The sequence below is a fragment of the Macaca mulatta genome, chromosome 1 (genome assembly GCF_049350105.2).
Source record: "Macaca mulatta isolate MMU2019108-1 chromosome 1, T2T-MMU8v2.0, whole genome shotgun sequence".
Taxonomy (NCBI): domain Eukaryota; kingdom Metazoa; phylum Chordata; class Mammalia; order Primates; family Cercopithecidae; genus Macaca; species Macaca mulatta.
The window spans coordinates 141708436-141733946 of NC_133406.1; positions in this window are offsets into that span (position 1 = coordinate 141708436).

The following is a 25511-nucleotide window of genomic DNA, read 5'->3' on the forward strand; positions in this document are numbered from 1 at the left end:
AGGTTTAAAGAGTGGGTCACGTGTCGCTGGTTAACAACTTGTATGCTCATGTGAAAATTAGTTGTTTTCTCAATATTGGACACTCAAGCACATTGTGCATTGTCATTCATGTATTATTTCAAAAAATCACTTTTGCTAACAGAAACAAGTGGGAGCTAAATTTAATTTTTTAAAATTGTTATTTTCCAATAAGGACTCAAAGTTGGGATGTGGCAGCAGGGCCCGAGAAGGCCTAAATTTGGGCACCTGAAGGCAATTGATAACCTAGTAGCACCGTCAGAACTCTCTTCCCTAGAAATGCTTCTCTCAGCACATCTGCTTTGTTTTTTCCTTACTGAATGGACTTTCACAAGGTGGGTCCACAATGTGTGTCCAATTTGGCTGCCCATGTTCATATTCCATTTCCAAGCACACTGAGAAAATAACTGTGTGTTGGTTCTGACCTAGTCTAATCAACTGCACTCAAGGCAGAAGCATCTTGGTTTACATGTATGACTATGGGGCCACATCCTGTGGTAGAAGAGGGGGCAAGCCGGGAGGTCTTTGTGTGCTGAGCAGACAACCCAAAAGGTTTGCTACCCGTGCTCAGGCTTCATGGGTGGTGCCCAATGTGCTATCTTTGTCTAACCACCATGTCATCTCTATAGTATTTCAGCAATTTGAAAGAAAGGATAAACCTTCAGCCAGCTCAACAGCCTCTCGAGAAACCCTAAAATTTGGATAAATATCACCCCAGAAGCGATGTTTTCCATTCCATTAGCCAGATAATATCTATCATATTTCTTTATTTCCTTTGTATACTTTCATCACCTTTATCCTGTTTATGTGTTTGTTTCTTTACTGTTATAGCCACCCCTCACCCTGAAAACTTAATCTTCATGAACGACCTTATCTGTTTTGTTTACTGTTATATCCCACTGCCTAGAAGAGTTCCTGGGAGAGACTGTTCAGTAAATACTTGTTAAATGGAAGAAGTTTAAAATAGCTCACATTCAAAATGTACTTTAAGAAATATGTACATGTTAAAGTATAATTTTAAAATAATAGATAATAGAACTATTGGGGTTTCATCCCACCCTATTAGGGTTTAGCTCACATTAGAAAGGATGCAGGGCATCTCACTCAGCACTTTCTAAAATTTATTGAGTCACAAATCCTTTCACAGTAAAATTTATTAAGTGGCATGTTAAAAATCCTTAAGTCTTTTAACTTTTTTTCATAATATATGATCAATTTATTTGAAGTAAAACATTTTGGACCAATTTATTATTAAATATTTTTATAAAATTAGTTTTAATGCAAACAATAGTATTTATAATATATTTTAAAAACTGACATATTGAAAAAAATTCTCATACTGCTTATTTTAAAATGATTTAAGCAGAAAATATATAATATAAATATTCATTTCAAAATAACATTAAACTTATTTTATTTTCATCCTTTAGTATTTATAATGTAAAACTTGCCTATTGAAAAAAATTCTTATGCTACTTATTTTAAAATAATTTAAACAGAAAAGTGCATAATATAAATATTCATTTCAAAGTAACATTAAACTTGTTTGATTTTCATTATTGTAAATTTATTTATTTATTTATTTTTATATTTTTATTTTTTGAAACACAGTCCCTCTCTGTCGCCCAGGCTGGAGTACAGTGGTATGATCTCAGCTCACTACAACCTCTGCCCCCTGGGTTCAAGCAATTCTTGTGCTTTTGGCTCCCAAGTAGCTGGGATTATAGGCATGCACCACCACACCCAGACAATGTCTGTATTTTTAGTAGAGATGAGGTTTTACCATGTTGCCTTGGCTGGCCTCGAACCCCTAGGCTCAAGCCATCTGCCTGCCTTGGCCTCCCGAAGTGCTGGTATTACAGGTGTGAACCACTGCACCTGGTCTCATTTTAAATGTATTTGTAATTTGACTATTTGCTATACGATCAAATACACACAGCTTTTATGACCTGATGAATTTCTCTTTGGAATTCTTGTGTTTTTTAGTCTTGCAGAAATGAGACCTTTTAGTATTTCTGTTTTGTTTCTAAAAATTAGAAAAGATTTTTTGTTTGTTTGTTTTGTTTTTGTTTTTGCTTTTGTTTTGTTTTGTTTTGTTTTGTTTGGCAACTTACATGTAAGTACTTCTCAAAAGATTAGAAATTGGTGATTTCTGGCTAAATAATGTGAGCTAATTATGTGCATTTTCCTCCTGATCCTCTCCCCTTTCCACTAAAAGGAAAAGAAAAACTGCATAAACTCATAAAGACAAAGAATAAGAAAGGATGGTTTAATGGGTGATTGATTTCGAGAAAAGTTTACAGGTTAAGAAACAGGTGGATGGTAACTGGATGAACTGAGCAGAAGGGGCTGCAACGTTGTGTTCCTATACAGCAGGTTGCCAAAGAGGAGCAAGATGCCTTGCCTCAAGGAACCTAAGAGGACTGAGACTTGGAGTTACCTGGTTTAGCAGACAAATAAATTAATTAAAATGGAAAGAAAATCAAGACATATAAAAATAATAATTTTGGAACTTTACTTCAAAATGTTCCCTAGGAGGGGAAAGTTGGGTAAATGAAAAGGTAGGCCTTTGCTGTTCACAAACAAATCAGCCACTGTCTACAATTTTTACCTATTTGCATGCTCTTCCTTCCTTTATCCACTTTAGCTTCCCAGAACTATTTTTCCCCCCGAGAGTCAGAGGGGAAGTAAAAAGTGGAAGCAAAGTCTGATCCAGTCATCCTTCTGGACCATTCCTATTACCTTGGATCGGCCTAGGGACAGGTGGGCTTCCAGGACTGAGAATCATTGGGAATATTACCAGACATTGCAGAGCACTCAGGTACCAAAGTTACTAGAGGACTCTAGAATCAATTGAGATGGTAGAGAACAGATTTGAGTACAAATGAACTAAAGGACAGTGCAAGAGCTTCTCAGTGGACGTTGTGTGGACATTGGAGAGTTGGAATCATGATTCAGAAATCTAGGCAGACAAGACCATGCTTGAAAGCATGAGTGTCAAGATAGCATCCTATTAAATATTGCAGCATAAGAAACATTTAGTTTGGTATTTGTCATTTGCCATCTTAATTTCCTTAGCCCTAATTTTTTAACACATGAGAAACCATCTCTACTAATTTCTGACAAATCTCTTACAATAATGATCAGAAAAAGTACCATAATTTATATTTTCTCAAAAAGTTAAATCTATGAGCTTTATGAAAGTGTAGTGGAGTGATAAAGTTACATGTATGGTTATTTCAGCTTCTTGGGAATATAGCATTTTATTCTTTTATGTAAACATGTCTGCTTTGAGTATATATAAATGCACCCTACAGTGTGTTCATAAAATCAACAGATGTCTAATTGCAGTCCTGGAGCATTGGTCAGTTCACCTGATCCTTCTTTAGAAGATAGATTTTTGTCAATGCAACATTTTGTTTCTACTGCTGTGGATCCTTTTCTTCTCCTTCTCCTTCTCCTTCCTCTTCCTCTTTTAACTAGCAGTACCAGCAATCCTGCTGTAAGACATATCCAAAAGAACGAAAATCAGTACATTAAAGGGACATCTGTACTCCCATGTTTATTGCAGCACTATTCAAAATAGCCAAGACATGGAATCAACCATTCATTGAGTGTCCATCAATGGATGAATGAAATAAAGGTGGTACATATACACAATTATTATTCAGTCATGAAACAGAATGAAATCCTGTTATTTGAAACAATGTGAATGGAACTAGAGAACATTATGTTAAGTGAAATAAGCCAAGCAGAGAAAGATAAATATATATGTAGGAGCTTTAAAAATTGATCTCATGAAGATAGAATAGAATGACGGTTACCAGTAGAGTAGAATGATGTAAGTTATCAGAATGTTGGGAAGGGTAACAGGGAAGGGAGAAAAATTATAGGTTGGTTAGTGGGTACAAAAATACAATTAGATAAACGAATAAGATCCTGGTGTTCAGTAGCATGAAAGGGTGACTGTGGTCAAGAATAATTTTTCGTATTTTGGAAAATAACTCTAGGAGTTAAATTGGAGTGTTCCTAACACAAAGAAATGATAAAGGTTTGAGGCAATAGATATCCCAATTACCCTGATTTGATCATTACACATTGTATGTTTGTATCAAAATAGCACATGTATCCTATGAATGTGTACAACTATTTTGTATTCATAAACATTTTTTTAAATACATAAAATAAAATTGGCAGGAAATGTGATATAATTTCTAATTAATGCATTATGACATTCATAAAATAATAGATTAATTGAAAGCAAATCTTTAGGCCAAAGAATAAATTTGTATAATCTCTGTAAAGGGTTTTGATTTTAATCTGTACTATTTTGAATTATAAAAGGTTAGGGTCTTTTTTTCTGAAAAACTAAAAGTGAAATTTTTCTAAATTTTATTTTTCTTCTTAATTTTACACTCTTGTAGAACAAGAAACACCTTTTAATTTCCTTTCTGGAAGGACATTACTGTGTAAAGAGGACCATTTGATAAACAAATTTTTGAAATTTTGTAGCCAGAGAACAGTTAACAGTATTATCTGGATAACTATATAGTGATACTATATATTTTATAAGGGAAATTTCCCGAATATAGCATGCAATTTAACAGACTGGAAGTGATCCTGCTCATGTGGAGACTGCAGGACTGGGAGGTGATCCAATATTACAGAAATTAATTAATACTCATCCTTAGCAAACAGTTAAATATACTCACGAGAATTCAAAAAAGTGGTCTGAAATCAGAGAAAGGAAGGTTTTAGCAAGGTCACTAAGCAGAATAATTTAAAGAAAGTATTTTAGGCCTTCATAGCATTTTGCTTGGCAAGATTCTTACCTCTGCTACTCTTCAGAACATCCATAAATGGCATGGCCTTAGAATAAAAAATGTGACTTTAGTAAGCGGAGACCAAGAAAGGACAGGAGAACAAAACATGGAAAGATAACAAGTCTTAGAACTGTGCACTAAGGCTCATGGGGACACTCAATAAATACATGTGAGTGAGTAAATATGTGAATGAAACAATAAGTATTGGGGAAAAAAGAAAGGGAAAAGGGTTCTGCATGGGGATAGCCAAGGGAACTGCTGCAAGTAGGGAAAAAACTGTGACCTTCAAACTGGCTGCAGTGACTCCATAGGCAAAAGGATATCTTTAAAGATAGCAATGAAGTCTTCCATTTGCAAGACTGGGGAAACCCCAACAATGAAGGGGTATTAGAGACTCACACATGTCACCACTTATGAACAGCTTCTCCTAATTCCCAGGATATTTTTGCAATGTTAAAAGGCTCTGAATTCTTCAGTAGAAAAAATGAACATAATTATGAAGTGCTTAGGCTTTTGAAGTCAAACAGATGTGGGTTCACAGTCCCACTCTGTTACTTCACAGCTGTATGATTTATCTCAGCAGATGACTTAACCATTTAGAGTTCAATGGGGGAACTATATATCAAATATAATGCTCCATGATACTTATGAAAACATGGTGGGCACTCAATTAAATGTGTACTTAAAATGAACAGTGTTGCATGTAAATAACCATTGAAAATTGTGTTTCTCTTTTCAAAAGAAGACATTTCTGCAGCCAACAAACACATGAAAAAAAGCTCATCATCATCGGTCATTAGAGAAATGCAAATCAAAAACCACAATGAAATACCATCTCATGCTAGTTAGAATGGCCATCATTAAGAAGTCAGGAAACAACAGATGCCGGAGAGGATGTGGAGAAATAAGAATGCTTTTACACTGTTGGTGTGAGTGTAAATGAGTTCAACCTTTGTGGAAGACAGTGTGGTGATTCCTCAAGGATTTAGAACCTGAAATACCATTTGACCCAGCAATTCTATTACTGGGTATATACCCAAAGGATTATAAATAATTCTACTATAAAGACACATGCACATGTATGTTTACTGTGGCACAATTCCCAATAGTAAATATTTGGAGCCAACCCAAATGCCCACCAATGATAGACTGGATAAAAAGAATGTGGCACATATACACCATGTAATACTATGCATCCATAAAAAAGGATGAGTTCATGTCCTTTGTAGGAACATGGATGAAGCTGGAAGCCATCATTCTCAGCAAATTAACACAAGAACAGAAAATCAAACACTACATGTACTCACTCATAAGTGGGAGTTGAACAATGAGAGCACATGAACACAGAGAGGGGAACGTCACACACCGGTGTCTCTTGGAGGGTGGGGAGCTAGGGGAGGGATAGCATTAGGAGAAATACCTAATGTAGGTGACTGGTTGATGGATGCAGTAAACCACCATGACACGTGTATACCTATGTAACAAACTGCCCACTCTCCACATGTACCCTAGAACAATGAAGAAAGAAAGAAAGAAGGGAAGGAAGGAAGGAAAGAAGGAAAGAAGGAAGGAAGGAAGGAAGGAAGGAAGGAAGGAAGGAAGGAAGGAAGGAAGGAAGGAAGGGAGGGAGGGAGGGAGGGAGGGAGGGAGGGGAAAGAAAACTGTTTCTATGGTATAGGTAACTTTCCCTTAGATGTTCTAATTTAGCTTTAGTTTAGTTTAAGTGGTTCCGTACTATTTTCTACTTTGATCAAAATTTTCCAATGTCTGCTGACCATACATGTATTTAACATAAAGCATTATTTGCTGGTCATGTAATCAGGTAAGGGGATTTATATGTAATGGTAGTAATAATTATCTGCTGAAAAAAAATAGTGTAAAAGAAAATCTGTTCCTATTGCTGATAAAAAAAATGTATCATAGAAATGTATCTACTGGTGGGCTTTATTTTGGAAAGAAAATGTTATCTATCCAAATTAAAATGCTACTGATTGATTGTAAAACTAAGCATCCAGTCCGAGCAAACTTATTGAATATTTTTATTTTGATGTTTAAAAACTATTTTATTACAGGTTTTATTCAAATTATTAAACAACCTAAAGTTTATTTTTCAGTTATAGAAATAGAAAACTTCTCATGATAAAGACTCTCCTATAATTACTAGGCAACTTTAGAGCTTAAGTTATTTAAGAGTTGCTGAGATTTTATTTATTTTTTATTTATGTATTTATTATTATTATTATTATTATTATTTGAGACTGAGTCTCTGTCGCCCAGGCTGGAGTGCAGTGGCGCCATCTTGGCTCACTGCAAGGTCCGCCTCCCGGATTCAGGCCATTCTCCTGCCTCAGCCTCCGGGGTAGCTGGGACTACAGGCGCCCGCCACCTCGCCCGGCTAATGTTTTGTATTTTTAGTGGAGACCGGGTTTCACCGTGTTAGCCAGGATGGTCTCGATCTCCTGACCTCGTGATCCACCCGCCTCGGCCTCCCAAAGTGTTGGGATTACAGGCGTGAGTCACTGCGCCCGGCCTACTGAGCTTTTAAAGTATCTACTCAAATAAATGGAAAGAAAATACCCTATTTCAGATTTCAAAAGCTATAACGATTCCAAACCAATTTTAATTTTTGGTTAATTTTACTCAATCCTTTATATTATTAGAACTTGGGAAAATGATCTGAAATAGTGGACATGCTATATCAGCCAAGATATTTTGAAAATTTGAAAATGAAGATTAATAAAGGAGACTGTCCCCTACCAATATTAAAAATCTATCTTAATGTTATAGTGATTCAAACAGTGTGGGAATAGTACAGAATCAGACAGACTCATGTAAAAGGGTGCAAAATCCAGAGTCATCATATACAGCTTGCACATATTAAAAACTCTGCGCCCGTCATGTTTTCGAGCATATTAATTACATCATTCCTTTTCTTTTCACAACTCCATAAGGTGAGCTCCTCTTCCTAGATGAAGCTTGAAAGAGTATAAAGAACTTACCTGAAGTCACCCAAATCAGTTGTAGAGACCGGATTTGTGTCCAGACATTCTGACTTCTAGAGTTCACGTTCTTAAACACTGCATTAAAACACTTCCATGTTAGGCCAAAGCAAAGGTCCTCAAAGTGTGCTTCAGGGAGCCCTAGGATTCATGAGACTCTTCTGCAGTCCAGGAGGACAAAGATGTATTTATAATAATACTAAATTATTATTTGCTGTTTTCACTGTCATTCTCTTAGGGGCACACAGTAGGGAGTTTTCCAGAGGCTACATGGTGCATCATATTGCAATAAATTCAATGCAGAAACAGAAAAGAAAATCCAACTACCTTCTATTAAGCTAGATATAAAAGATATTTGCAAATATACAAGACAAAGTCACTCATCTCACTAAATATTTTTATTGTGTAAAACATTATATTGTACAAAATCTCATTATTATATTAATATATAATAGGTCTATCATTGTTTTTCAATTAATAAATATTTTACGAATTTATGAGTTTTTAATGTCAAACACAGTATAATAGACACAACCTATTTTTGTTTATATTTCATACACAGAAGATCTATGGGGTCCTCAATAATATTTAAGAGTATAAAGAGGTTCTGAGACCAAAATGTTTGAGAATTGCTATGCTAAAGTAAGCATTTCAAATCACATGGCAGATAAAGTTTTAATGAACAGTTTATTGAACACACAATTTTAGGATTGTTGGTCAAACGTATTGAAAACTACAAGTTATATTCATCAAAACACTCTACAAATTTCTGGTAGGAATAAAAATTAGTAATAATACTAATTATTGCTTTCTTAAAATAATGAAAATAAATATAGAAAAATAGGAGATAGGTTAAATAATTATGATATTAAGAAGTTCTAAGCAACCATTATGATGCTATAATCGAGAACTATCTATTGATGCATAAATACTTCCCTACATATTGTTAACCCCGGAACTAAATATACACATGTAACTATGTATGTATAATATATATACAATACATAAGTTTATTATAACCATGTTTTGTAAATACTTTTTATATGTGTGTACTTACATGTATGTACTGTATATACACACACTCTCTGGTCCCTGAGACTCTTCTGCACTCCATAAAGACAAAGGTATGTTTGTAATAATGTAAAATATTATTTGCCCTCTTCACTCTCATTCTCTTAGAAGAGCACAGTAGGGAGTTTTCCACTACATATGTGAACATGGAAGTACATATGTTTAACATGCAACTTCCCAACATTCAGAATATACAGGAAAAAAAAAGAAAAGAACAAATTTGGCAGAAGATGACAGTGAGTGAACATAGGTGAAAGGTACACAGGTGTTGACTATGCTATTACTGCTTGAAATAACAGGCTTGAATCTTTTTGAAATAAATTGCTGGTTGAGAGAAGAAGCTAAATAACAATGCTAAGGAATTGCAATTAAAGAGTAAGACATACGGCAGATAATTAGCCATTAAGGAAGGTCTGGGTGGTAACATCTGTAGCATTTGTCTTTATTTTTTATTTATTATTATTATTATAATTAGTATTAGTATTATTGAGACACAGTCTCCTCCGGTCACCCAGGCTAGAGTGCAATGGTGTGATATCGGCTCACTGCAACCTCCGCCTCCTGGGTTCAAGCGATTCTCCTGCCTCAGCCTCCCAAGTAGCTTGGATTACAGGCGCCTGCCACCAAGCCTAGCTAATTTTTGTATTTTTAGTAGAAACGGGGTTTCACCATGTTGGCCAGGCTGGTCTCGAACTTCTGACCTTGTGATCTGCCCGCCTCAGCCTCCCAAAGTGCTGGGATTACAGGCATGAGCCACTGCACCCGGCCTTTATTTTTTTATTTTTATTTTTTTTGAGACAGGGTCTCACTCTGTTGCCCATGCAGGAGTGCAGTGGTGTGATCACAGCCCACTGAAGCCTCAACTTCCCCAGAATCAGGTGGTCCTCCCACCTCAGCCTCCCAAGTAGTTGGGATAGACGCACACACCCAGCTAATTATTGTATCTTTTTATAGCAACAGGGTATTACCATGTTGCTGGGCTGGCCTCAAACCCCTCTGCTCAAGTGATGCAAGTGATGCACCTGTCTCAACTTCCTAAAGTGCTACAATTACAGGAGTGAGTCACGGCACCCAACCTCTATTTGTTGAGTACTTTCTACATGCTCAATACATTTTTAAGTGCTGGGGAAAAATGATTACAAAGAAATTTTAGTAACAATAGGAAATGTTTAGGCAGCACATAAGACAACTTAGTATCATCATAGCTATATAAAAATAACATATATGCATAGAAATAACTATTAAGAAATATAACAAACTATCAGAGTGATTATCTTTGGGCGTTACATGGATGGGTAATTTTTATTTATTTCCCTATATAATTCCTTATATTCCAAAATTTTAACAATGATTAAATATTACTTTCCTTATGATAAATACAAAGCTCTGAAATTAAATGCACCATGCCATTTGGAAATTTTGTACTCCTAATGCATACCTAGGACATTTTATTGAGACGGGATGTTGATAACTGTTTTCCACTCTCTAGCTTGTGAGATCTAATGGCCATAATGTGAAGACACATTTATATGACTTTATCCAACAGTTTATGAACATTTCTATATGGTAAAAATTAGCAAGTGTTTTGAGTAGACTGTGCGGGAATATGTCCAAGCACTTGCTAATTAAATAAAAATTTGTTCTGAAAATTAAATCAATTAAATACTTATCTGTTGGGAATAAGCAGACTGTCAACACTTTACCATAGTTACCTGAGAAAGAATTTCAATGCATGACAGTGACAAGATTACAAAGGCAGTTGTGAAAGGTAGATTAGGATATTTTCCTTTATTATCCAATAAAAGATACATGGTCATCAGGGAGGTCATCTCTCCGTTGGAGAAGAAAGCTTTGGTAGGTCTCATTGTGTCCCAAATAAGATCATCATGTCCCAAATAAGATAACTATTTGAATTATTCTCTTGCAACTTATCTGATTTCACCCTCATCAAGCAACCTTAAAGTTATTATTCCACTTCATAGGTACCTTGACACCAGGAAAAAAATTGTTCAACTTAGGGATGAATAATAAAACCATTTCTTTTAGGAAATTAACCTAAGGAATTGACTATATCATTTATCTACTCATCTATGTACATATATCTTTTGGGAATTTGGTTGGTATGAGCTTATCATAGAAAGCCTAATAATCTCAAAGAAACTGATAAAGCACAGTGTTTGGTGATTCAAGTCTAAGGGCCAAATTCTGAATCATGACATATTCACTAAGATATGAACTTCCCTATATGGTTTCTGCTAGCTGGACTTTCCTTGGAAAGCTGCATATTTTATTTTTATTTTTAACTTAAAACATTATGGTAACATTAATTTCAAGTTTTCCATCATAACTGAAGCACTGAGTCTAAAATGTATCAAAAGTATCATTTTTTATCTAGATATGCTTGCTGATAAAATAACTTTGCATGTGCTGTCACCAATAAAGGATGGGTTGTAGGCTGTGAATAACAGATTGTCGTTACTGAAATTAGAGCATAGTGTTCAAGCACTTTAGTAGAAAAATTCTACCTATTATGGGCTAGAGATTCTAATTCAAGGAGATAATTCTTGTTTAAATAAAAAAGTGAAATTTTATTCCTTAAGATCAGAATTTAAAGTTGATATTAACATGAAAAAGGTAATCAAACTGTACTCCTTTTTGTAAACAACTTCTGCCAATATCCACAAATAGCAATCATATCAAATAGCGAATTTAAAATGCAACTCAATGTTGGATAATAATAAAGTTTGAGTGACCTCATGGTATCTTCCCAAATCACAAGATAGCCATTTTTAAAAGGTATTGTCCAAACATTTGTTTCAATATGGCAGATCAACTAAAAACAAAAACAAAAGCAAAAAAACAGAGTCATTTTTATTTCCATTACTAAAAACTAAGTTTATCAATATTATTCAAATTGATTTTCCAGGACCCAAACTGCCAAAAATACCAATATAATTTCAAAAAAGGCAAATATTAAAATTGAAATATTAAGTTCACATTTTATGTTTTGGTTTTCGGTATGGTTTGGCTGTGTCCCCACCCAAATCTCACCTTGAATTCTAGTTCCCATAATCCCCACTGGTTGAGGGAGGGACCTGGTGGTAGGTAATTTCATCATAGGAGTGATTACTCTCATGCTTTTCTCATGATAGTGAGTGAGTTCTCAAGAGATCTGATGATTTTATAAGGAGCTTTTCCTCCTTTTGCTCGGTACTTCTCTCTCCTGCCACCCTGTGAAGAGGTGACTTCTGCCATGTGTGTAAGTTTCCTGGGGCCTCCCCAGCCATGCAGAACTGTGAGTCAATTAAACCTCTTTTCTTTATAAATTACCCAGTCTCGGGTATTTTTTTCATACCAGCATAAAGACAGACTAACATAGTTAGTTAGTAATTACTGCTCAGAAAAACACTCATTTAGTGTTTTTTATTTTCCTCTGCAACATTTCAATGAAATTAGTGTATGTTGACTGATTACATTTAGACATTTTTGTTTCATTTTGGCGATTGACCTCATGGTTATCTGTCTAAATAAGTCGATATTCTGAATAAATGTAGAACACAACTGAGGACATTCTGATATATTTTATATAAATTTTAATATATTTTTTCTTGGTAAAAATAAGGACGATATTCTAGTATCTAAAAAGTGAGCATTTTGACTATAGCATTCATATTATTTTTGAACAGCTTTGTTTAAATATCGAGTTTAAATTTGATCCAGAAATTCCAACTCATAATTTATTCTGGAGGTACTTAGAAAAGTGGAGAAAATATATACACGGATTATTTATTGTACCATTGTTAGTAATATTTTCAAAAATAAATACAATTTTGACACAAATTGGCTTAATCAATTTTGATACTCCATGTACCTAAGAATATGTGTTATATTTATATTTATTGATATGAAGAGAGATCTGCTAGAAATTTTATGATGCTATCATTATATTATTATATGATATAACATATATCATAATGATATAATATAATAATATAAAATAATATCCTATATTATTATAGGGCCTAATGCAGTGGCTCATGCCTATAATTCCAGCAATTTGGGAGGCCTAAGTGAGTGGATCACTTAATGTCAGGAGTTTGAGACTAGCCTGGCCAACATAGTGAAATCGTGTCTCCACTAAAAATACAAAAAAAAAAAAGAAAAAAAAATTAGTCGGGCAGCTACTTGGGATGCTGAGGCACAAGAATCACTGGAACCTGGGAGGTAGAGGTTGCAGTGATCCAAGATGGTGCCACTGCACTCCAGCCTGGGTGACAGAGCACAACTCTGTCTTAACAACAACAACAAAAAATTTTATAAAGGCCCTTATAGTACAAACTTTTCTAGGATGTGTATAAGTTTGCATAATATTTGATAGATAAAAAAAATTCTATAAATCATACTCCAAACTGTTACCAGGGGGTCACAGTAATTATAGGGAGTATATTTTATATTTTGTATCTCTTTTTGGTTCTATTTGCATTTTATACAAAAATAAACTTATTTTATAATCATAAAAAAAGTGAAACTCCAACCACACTTACAAATCCTGGCCTCTGTCCTACGTTGATTGACATATTATAATGGTGTAAGCAGTCCCCTACTCTTCCACTAATGCCATCTTCATTTAGTCCACCTTCTTTGGACTCAACTTAAACATTGTTTTTTTCCTGGGGAAACCCTCCCTATCACTCCTGAGCAGATTAGACTTTGATGTCATTAATGTACTGCACTTACGTTTTGTCATACAATTTACATTTGCAGTTACTTGCTCCTATCAGTTTTTCTTACTAAATTATAATGTTCGAGCTGTGGTGATTGTGTCTGTCTTTATCTCTGCTGTATCCCTGACAACTAGCCCAGTGCCAGTCTCATGGGAGGGCCCAGGTACTTATTTCTTATATATAAATAAAAGAATTTTTTTATTATTTATTTATTATTAAGATAAGATGCATTATCTGAGAAAGAATTTTTTTCTTAGCTTGTTTACATGAAGCATTATAAATATATATTAAATTCATATTTAATAACTTGACTTAATTAAAAGAATAAAGTTACGCAGAATTGTCCTGAGATATTGAGAACACATAAGGTCTTTAAATATAGCACTGAATTTTTTTTGACTGAATGAGATTGTTAGACCACTGATCAACAATTATTATTGTTGTTATTGTTGTTGTTGTTGTTATTATTGTAAGACATGGTCTCCTTCTGTTATCTAGGCTGGAGTTCAGTGACACAATCATGGCTCACTGCAGCCTTGAACTTCTGGTCTCCAGTGATCCTCCCACCTGTCTGGCTGTGACTACAGCACATACTCCCATGCCCTGTTAATTTTTGTATTTTTTGTAGAGACACATTCTCACTACATTGACCAGACTGGTCTTGAACTCCTGGCCTCAAGCAATTCTCTTGTCTTGGTCTCCCAAAGTGCTGAGATTACAGATATCAGCCACTGTGCCCAGTCCAACAGTTATTATTTAATTCTATTTATATGTTGGGAAACTGAGGAGTTGAGTTCCTCACCCTAAAAATTCTTATTAACCTTAGTCTGTTTGTGTGAAATGCAGAGACTTGGCTTATTTGGTTATTAGGTGGTAAGAAACCTGGGGTTGAATAGACCTATGTTTTAAGTTCAGAATTGTCACTGACTAGCTCTATGTCCTTAAAAAGGCAGCTAATCTCTTTTAGGTTAATTTCAGTTACAACAAAGTCACAATTCGATATTTAGAAAGTACATACGATGTAATGATAACTCTTTGCTTGAGTTTGTGTTAGTCTGTTCTCTCACTACTATAAAAAATCTGAGATTGGGTAATTTATAAAGAAAAGAGGTTTAATTGGCTCATGGTTCCACATGGTTTCACATGGCTGCATAGGAAGCATGGTGCTGGCATCTGCTCAGCTTCTGGAGAAGCCTCAGGAAACTTACAAATATGGTGGAAAGTGAAAGGGGAGCATACACATCACATGGCCAGAAAAGGAGCAGGAAGGAGATGGGGGAGGTGCTAAACGTGTTTAAATGAACACATCTCACAAGAACTCATTCACTGTCATGAGAACAGCACCATGGGTGTGGCGCTAAACCATTCATGAGAAACCTGCCCGCATGACCCAATCACCTCTCACCAGGTCCCACCTTCAACACTGAGAATTACAATTGAAAATGAGATTTGGGTGGGGATACTGATCCAAACCATATCAAGGGAGAGTGAAATTTTATTTTATCTTCCCTGTGGAGTTGGTTGGAAGCTGGTGCGGAGAAGGCAGACAGGCTGCTTCTGCTACTTCCTCTCTATTTGCTCTCCTCTTTTCTTTTAGCTGCTATTTTGATTGAAGCTAGGAGGCAGGGGAAAGAGGTAAAGAAGACAGGACAATGTTTACTGAGCTATTTGGCTTCATGTTCTCTGGGATTGGAAGGTTGTTAAAGTTAGTGAGGCTGAGTGAATCCCTAGAAGATTAAAGCTGAGTATCTTTTGGAGCATTTTCATAGGCTATTTAGAAAGTTTTTTGCATGCTTTTGCTTCTGGAATCCAGTTTACCCAAGAGGATGCATATATCTTCTTTGCCATCACTGGTCCTCCTTGTCCATCTGCTGAGCATCCTGCAGTCCACTTCTCACCTCATTCTGCTGAAACCTTTTAACTCAACAAGAGGACCTATTAGACAGGAGAATAGCTTGTGATGCTCTGCCTTGTACTTCACATTTGGGTCATAGCAACTCCTACTTGAACAAATTCTGTGAACACAGGATGATTTTGATGCTTCAGCAGTACTCTCCCACCACACAAGCAGGTATTCATCACTTCTCTAATCCTTTGATACCCCAGTAGGAGGAAAAGCTAGTGTTAGCTTTCTGAGGCATAGAACCAGTCTTCTATATTTGGAAAATATTTGTCTAGTTTTATGCTTTGAACTAAAAGGGGATAACAGGAACTGGATATACCCTTATACCTTAAACAACTAAAAATGGATCAACATATAAGAAATAGTGATTTTCAATCTGAGAGAGAACAACCAAGGGAAGTAAAATCAATAATTTCCCCAGCTAACTGCCTCAAAATGTTTCCTAGAAGCATCACATGAAAGGGGAAGCCAAGCAGAGGCCATCAGATTCCCTGAGTTAAACAAATAAGCCCGGAGCCTGAGAGCAGCCTAAGGAAACTAAAGTTCTTAAGACAGAGTGCAGGATGGAGAGAACTCTACACAGACCTCTCACAGATCTGCAGGGGGTCTGCATTTGAGGCTTCAGCTGGAAGATTGGAAGACTTCACCAGTGTAAAGAAACTACCCTAAAATGAGAAAATCACCCAGAAAGAGCAGCAGGAACAATTCCCAGGGCTAACACAAGGTTGAGAATCTTTTTAATTTCTACCAACTAAAGAGGTAAGCTTTATAATTCAAGGTACATTGGGTGAAGTACTAAAGGGTATTGTTTTAGGAGTGGGGCAAAATTAGCCCTAGCCGAAATACTTTTCTGGGCCTGTATAACAAAGATTAAAAGCAACCGGGAAATAATTAAATAGTGCCTAGGTAATGCACACCAGAAAAAAACTCCAGAACACTTATAGAAATACAAAAATATTTAGTACCCAACAAAGGAAAATTTACAATATTGGCATTGAACTAAAACTTACTCGGCATGCAAAGGTGCAAAAATAAAGGACATAGTGGGGAGAAAAATATCAGCAAGTAGACACTAAACCTGAAGTGGAACAGATGATGAAATTACTAAACAAGGACTTAAAAATACTTATTAAAGCTATAGTACATGTGTTAAAAAAAGAGGAAATTTGAACACATTAAGTAAATACATAAAAGATATTTTTAAAAGACCCACATTGGCCGGGCGCGGTGGCTCAAGCCTGTAATCCCAGCACTTTGGGAGGCCGAGATGGGCGGATCACGAGGTCAGGAGATCGAGACCATCCTGGCTAACATGGTGAAACCCCATCTCTACTAAAATATACAAAAAACTAGCCGGGCGAGGTGGCGGGCGCCTGTAGTCCCAGCTACTCGGGAGGCTGAGGCAGGAGAATGGGGTGAACCCAGGAGGCGGAGCTTGCAGTGAGCTGAGATCCGGCCACTGCACTCCAGCCTGGGCGGCAGAGCAAGACTCCGTCTCAAAAAAAAAAAAAAAAAAAAAAAAAAGACCCACATTAACCACCTAGAGATGAAAAATACAATTACTAAAATGACAAGGAATAAACAGCATATTAATAAAGATGAAAGATAAAAGTTGATAAACTTGATGACATAGCAATAGATACCATCCAACAGAAACCATAGAAAGAAAAAAAAAATAAATAAATAAACCCAGCAGTAGTGAAGAGTGGGACAACTTCAAGCAGGCTAATGTGTATGTACTTGGAATCCCTGGTTGAGAGCAGAGAAAGGAGAATACACAAAAATATTTGAAAACATAATGGCTGAAAAAGTTCCAAAGTTGTGAGAACTATAAACCCAAAGTTCCAAGAAATTCAAAGATACTGAGCAAAAGAAATGTGAAGAAAACAAGTCACCTCAGAATCAAATTGCTTACAACCCGTTATAAAAGGAATCTCTTAAAAGCAGTTAAAGGGAAAAAAACTGCTATGGTTTAGATGTTCGTCCCACTAAAGCTCATGCTGAAATTTGAATCTCAAAGCCAGGCATCCCTGTAGTCCCAGCTACTCAAGAGGCTAAGGCAGGAGGGTCACCTGAGCCCAGCAGCTGGAAGCTGCAGTTCTCTATGAAGCACCTGTGAAAAGCCACTGTACTCCAGCCTGGGCAACAGAGTGAGATACTGTCTCTAATAATAATAATAACAACAACAACAACAATAATAAGGAATAGAAAAAGAAGTTTGATCCTCAATGTTTAAGGTGGGGTTTAACGGAAGGTGTTTGGGTCATGGGGGCAGATTCCTCATGAACTGATTAATGCCATCCTTGAAGGTGAGTGAGTTTTTGCTCTATTAGTTCCTGCAAGAGTTGGTTGTTCAAAAGGACCTGGCACCTCTCCTCCCCCTTGCTTGCTCTGTCACCATGTCATCTCTGAAATTGCCAACAGCCAAATATGCATTCTTTTTAGGTCCACATACAACTATGTACCATGATAGCCATATTTGTGGCTAAATATTTGAAAGGACACTTTACCAAAAAAGTTATGTAGATGACAAATAGCCACATGAAAAAAATGCTCAATATTATTAGTCATTAGGAAAGGGAAATTTAAAACACAATCAGATACTACCATATATCCAACAGAAAAGCTAGATTTGAAAGATTGACCATATCAAGTGTTGATAAAGAGGTGGAAAAAATGTGTATAATGGAAAGCTTTTGGAATGTTTTAAGCAGGAAATAAATATGATATGCCTATGTCTAAAGCCATTAATAAGTTATAGCCATCACAACATTATCATAACTATAACTGACACATGTTATTCAATAATCCTTTTGAGTCCAACAACTGATCTGAGTAGAGCGAAACGGACAAATGTTCATAATTTGATGTATTCAGATGTTTCGTGTGGATAAGATATTAAAATCTGGAAATAATCATTGGATATTTTAAATCTGAGTGCTGATCTTTCTATCCAAGGAATTAATAGTCCCTGAAAGTGTAAATTGGTCTCACAATTGTGCAAAGTTCAGTATCATTTCTGGATATTTATAGCATACTTTAAGGAATTTTCTAAGTGTGTGTCTTGGAGGAGACTTTAGTTCAAAGTCTCACAAGCAGTAATAATAGCTCACTGCCTTCCATCCGGCATAACACGATAGTGATTATTTGGTGAAATTATTTCAGTGTATTTAATTTTCTTACATTTCACCTCCCAGGTTACTAAGGAAAACTTGATAATATTCTTGTCCACCTCAGTGAAGAGCTTAAAATAAGTTAGAGAGGATTTAAAGTAAACCAGACAATGGGTGTTAAAAGGAAGTTGAATATATTTGACACCTTAGTTTTTCATTTCCTTTTGTTGTCCTTTGAAGAATTATGGGTGAAGTTGGGCTGTATTTTCTGCAGATAGATGCTAAAGTTCTATTGTGCTAATGAGGTAATGAGAAAAAATTTTTTAAAAATGATTCACATAGCGCAGCCAATGCCATCTATGCCATTTTTTCAATGTATATTCATTAAGCACCTTTGTGACAAATGTTGATTTACATATTGGAAATTCAGCAGTAAGCATATCAGGAAAATTATCTGCTTTGAAGAAACTTTCATTCTAGTGAGAAACACAGAGAATAATGAGACAGGAAGTACTTCAGTGTATGGTAGGGTGGCTGTTGGGGAGTGATTTTATATAGGGTGGTCAGAGAAGGCTTCTCTCAGGTAATGACATTTAAGCCAAGATCCGAAGAATGCGAGGGAAGGAGCTATGCAGGTTATCTTAAAGAATAACATTCCAGTCTGATGATACTACAAGCACAAAACCCCTGGGAACTATGTTTAGCCTTTAATTTTTTTAATTTTTGTGGGTATATATATTTATGGATTACATGAGGTATTTTGACATGGGCATGCAATGTTTAATAATCACATCAGGGTAAATGGGGTCTCCATCACCTTAAGCATTTATCCTTTGTGTTACAAACAATCCAATACTACTCTTTTAGTTATTTTTAAATGTACAATTAAATTATTTTTGACTATAGTCATCCTGTTTTGCTAGAAAATACTTATTTATTCTTTCTATTTTTCCATAGCCATTAACCATCCTCACATTCCCCTATTCCTGCATATCTCCCCCTCCACTACCCTTTTCAGCCACTGGCAACCATTCTTCTATTCTCTATCTCCGTGAGTTCAATCATATTAATGTTTAGCTCCCACAAATAAGTGAGAACATAGGAAGTTTGTCTTTCTGTACCTGGCTTATCTCACTTAACATAATGGCCTACAGTCATGTTGTTGCAAATGACAAAATCTCATTCTTCTTTATCGTTGAATAGTACTCCATTATGTATATGTACCACATTTTGTTTATCCGTTCATCTGTTGATGGACACTTAGGTTTCTTCCAAATTTTGGCTATTGTGAATAGTGCTTCAATAAACATAAAAGTGCAGATATCGCTGTAATATACTGAAATATACTGATTTTTTTTCTTTGGTATATATACCCAAGTGCGGGATTGCTAGATTGTATGGTAGTGTCATTTTTAGATTTTTGAGGAATTTTCAAATTGTTCTCCATAATGGTTGCACTAATTTACATTCTAATCAAAAGTGTATGAGGGTTCCCTTTTCTCCATATTCTTGCCAGCATTTGTTATTGCCCTTCTTTTGTATAAAAACCATATTAACTAGGGTGAGATGATACCTCCTTGTAGTTTTGATTGCATTTCTCTGATGATCAATGATGTTTAGCACTTTTTCATATACCTGTTTGCTATTAGTATGTCTTCTTTTGATAAATGTTTATTCAGATCTTTTGTCGTTTTTGAAAATTGGATTATTGGATTCTTTTCCTGTAGAGCTGTTCAAACTCCTTATATATTCTGATTATTAATTCCTTGTCAGAGGGGTAGTTTACAAATATTTTCTCCTATTCTGTGAGTTGTTTCTTCACTTTATTAATTGTTTCCTTTGCTATGCAGAAGCTGTTTAATTTGATGTGATCCCATTTGTCCATTTTTGCTTTGGCTGCCTGTGCTTTTGGGGCATTCCTCAAGAAATCTTTGTCCAGTCCAATTTTTTTTTTTTGAGACGGAGTCTCACTCTGTCCGCCCAGGCTGGAGTGCAGTGGCCGAATCTCAGCTCACTGCAAGCTCCGCCTCCTGGGTTCACGCCATTCTCCTGCCTCAGCCTCCCGAGTAGCTGGGACTACAGGCGCCCGCCACCTCGCCCGGCTGGCTTTTTGTATTTTTTTTTAGTAGAGACGGGGTTTCACTGTGTTAGCCAGGATGGTCTCGATCTCCTGACCTCGTGATCCACCCGTCTCGGCCTCCCAAAGTGCTGGGATTACAGGCTTGAGCCACCGCGCCCAGCCTGTCCAGTCCAATTTTCTGGAGAGTTTCCCCAATGTTTTCTTGTAGTTGTTTCATAGTGTGAGGTCTGAGATTTAAGGCTTCAATCTATTTTGATTTGATTTTTTATATGGTGAGGGATAGAGGTCTAGTTTCATTCTTTTGCATGCAGATATCCAGTTTACTTAGCACCATTTATTGAATAAACTATCTTTCCCCTACTGTATATTCTTGGCACCCTTGTCAAAAATGAGCTTACTGTAGATGTATGAATTTAACTCTGGGCTTTCTATTTTGTTCCACTGATTGCTGTGTCTGTTCTGATGCCAGTACCATGCCTTTTTGGTTACCATAGCTCTGTAGTGTAATTTAAAGTCAGGTAATGTTATTCCTCCAGTTTTGTTCTTTTTTTGCTTGGGATAGCTTTGGCTATCCTGGGTCTTTAATGGTTCCACATAAATTTTAGGATTTTTAAAATTTTTGTCTAGATAGTCATTGGTATTTTGATAAGGTTTGCATTAAATCTGTAAATTACTTTGGGTAGTATGGACTTTCTAACAATTTTGATTCTTTAAATCCATGAATATGAAATATCTTTTATATTTTTGTGTCTTCTTCCATTTCTTGCATCAATGTTCTATAGTTTTCATTATAGAGGTCTTTCACTTCTTTTGTTAATCCTTAGATATTTTATCTTAATTGTAGCTATTGCAAATAAGATTACTTTCTTGATTTCTTCTTCAGGTTGTTTGTTCTGACATATAGAAATGCTACTGATTTTTGCATGTTGATTTTATAGCCTTCAATTGTATTGAATTTTTCAGTTCCAATAGTTTACTGGTGGAGTCTTTAGGTTTCTCCAAATATATAATCATATGAACTGCAAGTAAGAATAATTTAACTTCTTCATTTTCAATTTGGATGTGTTTTATTTCTTTCTCTTGTCTGATTGCTCTAGCTAGGACCTCCAGCACCACGTTGAATAATAGTGGTGAAGTGGGCATCCTTGTCTTGTTCCACATCTCAGAGAAAAGGCTTTCAGTTTTTCGCCATTTAGTATAATACTAGTTGTGGGTGTGTTGTATACGGCTTTTATTATATTTTGGTATGTTCTGTCTATATTCAGTTTTTTTTAGGGTTTTTATCATGAAGGGATGTTGACTTTTATCAAATGCATTTCCAGCATCAATGGAAATGATCATGTAGTTTTTATCTTTCATTCTGTTGTTATAATGTATTGCATTAATTGATTTGCGTATATTGAAGTGGACTTCTATCCCTGGCATAAATCTCACTTGGTCATGATGCATGATATTTTTAACGGGTAGTTGAATTCAGTTTGCTAGTATTTTGTTAGAATTTTTTCATCAATATTCATCAGAGATATTGGCCTATAGTTTTCTTTTGTTCGATGTGTCTTTGTCTGGTTTTGTTATCAGGGTAATACTGGCCTGGTGGAATGAGTTTGGAATTATTCCCTTCTCATCTATTTTTGGGAACAGTTTAAGTAAGATTGGTATTAGTTCTTTTTTAAATGTTAGGTAGAATTCAGCAGTAAAGCCATTGGGTTATGGGCTTTCTTTGCTTGGAGAATTTTTATTATGGCTTCAATCTTATTATTTGTTATTGGTCTGTACAGGTTTTGGATTTTTTCATGGTTCAATTCAAACTTCATATGTATGTGTCTAGGCATTTATCCATTTCTTCCATTTCTTCTAGATTTTCCAATTTATTGGTATATGGTTGTTCTTAGTAGCCACTAATGATCCTTTAAATTTCTATGGTAACAGTTGAAATGTCTCCTTTTTTATCTCAGATTTTATTCATTTGGGTTTCTTTCTTTTTTTCTTAGTCTGGATAAAGGTTTGTCAATTTTGTTTATCTTTTCAAAAAAATAACTTTTTGTTTGGTTGCTTCCTTGTATTGTTTTGTTCATTTCAATTTCATTTATTTCTGCTCTATTCATTATTATTTTTTCTACTAATTTTGGGTTTAATTTGCACTTGCCTTTTTAGTTCAAGTTGAATCATTAGGTCATTTATTTGAAGTATTTCTTCCTTTTTGATATAGGAATTTATGGCTAAAGACTTCCCTGTTTGTACTACTGTAACCCATAAGTTTTGGTATGTTATGTTGTCCTTATCATTTGTTTCATGAAACTTTTAAATTTACTTCTTAATTTCTTCATTGACCTACTGATCATTCAGGAGCATATTGTTTAATTTCCATGTTGATATGGTTTGGCTCGGTGTCCCCACCAGAATCTCATCTTGAATTGTAACACCCATAATTCCCATGTATCGAGGGCAGGGTCTGCTAGGAGTGACTGAATCGTGGGTATGGTTTCCCCCATGCTGTTCTTGTGACAGTGAGTGAGATCTCACAAGATCTGATGGTTTTATACATGTTTGACGGTTCCTCCCACACATGCTGTCTCTCACTTGCCACCATGTAAGATGTTCCTGCTTCCCCTTCCTCCATGATTGTAAGTTTCCTGAGGCCTCCCCAGCCATGCAGAACTGTGAGTTAATTATATCTCTTTGCTTGCTAAATTATGCAGTTGCAGGCAGTTCTTTATAGCCATGTGAAAATGGACAAACACACATGTATTTGTATAGTTTCCAAAATTCCTCTTGTTATTGATTTCTAGTCTATTTCATTATGGTGGGAAAGATGCTTGATATTATTTCAATTTTTTGAATGTTTTAAGACTTGTTTGGTGACCTAATCTATGGCCTATCCTTAAGAATAATCCATGTGCTAAGGAAAAGAATGCATATTCTGCAGCTATTGGATGAAATAATCTGCAAACATCTATTAGATACAATTGGTCTTATAGTACAGATTAAATCTGATGTTTCTTTGTTGATTTTCTGTCTACATGATCTGTCCAAGACTGAAAGAGGGTCATTAAAGTCTCCAGTTATTCTTTTACTGGGGACTGTCTCTCTCTCTAGTGCTAATAATTCCTTTTAAATGTGGGTGCTCCACTGTTGGGTGAATATATACTTACAATTGTTACACCTTCTTGCTGATTTGACTCCTTTATCATTACATACTGACGTTCTTTGTCTTTTCTTAGTTTTTGTCTTGAAATCTATTTTGTCTTATATGAGTGGAGTGCCTCCTACTCTCTTTTGGCTTCCATTGGCATGGAATATCTTTTTTCATTCCTTTTCACTGCACTTGTGTTTTTATAGGTGAAGTGTGTTTCCTGTAGACAACAGATCATTGCATCTCGTTTTTTTTTTTTTTTAATTCATTCAGCCACTCTATATCTTTTGATTAGAGAGTTTAGTTCATTTACCTTCAATGTTATTATTGATAAGTAGAGACTTACTCCTGCCATTTTGTTATTTGTTTTCTGGTTGATTTGTGGTCTTCTCTTCCTTCCTTCTTTCCTTCCTTTGTGTCTTCCTCTTAGAGAAGGTGATTTTCTCTAGTGATATGGTTTAATTTATTTCTTTTTATTTTTTGTGTATCTATTGTATGTTTTTTTATTTGAGGTTACCATGAGGCTTGCAAATATTATCTTATAACCCATCATTTTAAGCTGATAACAAATTAGCCCATTTGAACAAGCAAAGAAACAAGCAAGAAGAAAATCAATAAAAACTCTACACTTTAACTTTGTCCTCCCACCTTATAACTTTCTTGTTTTAATTTTTATCGTATTGTACTGTGTATGTCCTGCAAACTTGTAATTATTATTTTTGATTGGTTTTGTCTTTAAGTTTTTCAGCTTAAGAGTAGTTTACATATCACAATTACAGCGCTGTGATATTCTGTGTTTTTCTGAGTACTTAATATTACCAGTGAGTTTTACATCTTCACGTGATTCCTTATTGCCTAGTAGTGTCCTTTTCTTTCCGACTGAAGTACTCCCTTTAGCATTTAGTGTAGGACTGGTCTGATGTTGATGAAATCCCACAGCTCTTGTTTGTCTGGGAACGTCTTTATTTCTCCTTCATGTTTGAAGGATATTTTCACTGAATGTATTATTCTAGGGTAAGAAAAATGTTTCCTTCAGTGCTTTAAATATGTCATACCATTCTGGCCTGTAAGGTTTCCACTGAAAATTCTGTTGCCAGATGTACTGGAGCTCCATCGTATGTTATTTGTTTCTTTTTCTCTTGCTCCTTTTAGAATGCTTTCTTTATACTTGACCTTTGGATTTTGAATACTTTGAGGTAGTCTTTCTTGAGTTAAATCTGCTTGGCGCTGTATAACCTTCTTGTTCTTGAATACTGGTATCTTTCACTAGGTTTGGAAAGTTCTCTGTTATTATCCCTTTGAATACATTTTCTACCCTTGTCTCTTTCTGTACCATCTCTTTAAGGTCAATAACTCTGAGATTTGCCAGTTTGAGGCTTTTTTTTTTTTTAATGTCTTGTAGGCATGCTTCATTCTTTTTTATTTTTATTTTGTCTCCTCTGACTGTGTATTTTCAAATAACCTGTCTTCAAGCTCACTGATTCCGCTTGATCAATTATGCTATTAAAAGATTGTTACATTATTCAATGTGTAGTTGGATTTTCAATTCCATGATTGCTACTTGATTCTTTTTAATTATTTCAATCTCTTTGTTAAATTTATCTGATAGAATTCTAAATTTCCTCTCTGTGTTATCTTGATTTACTT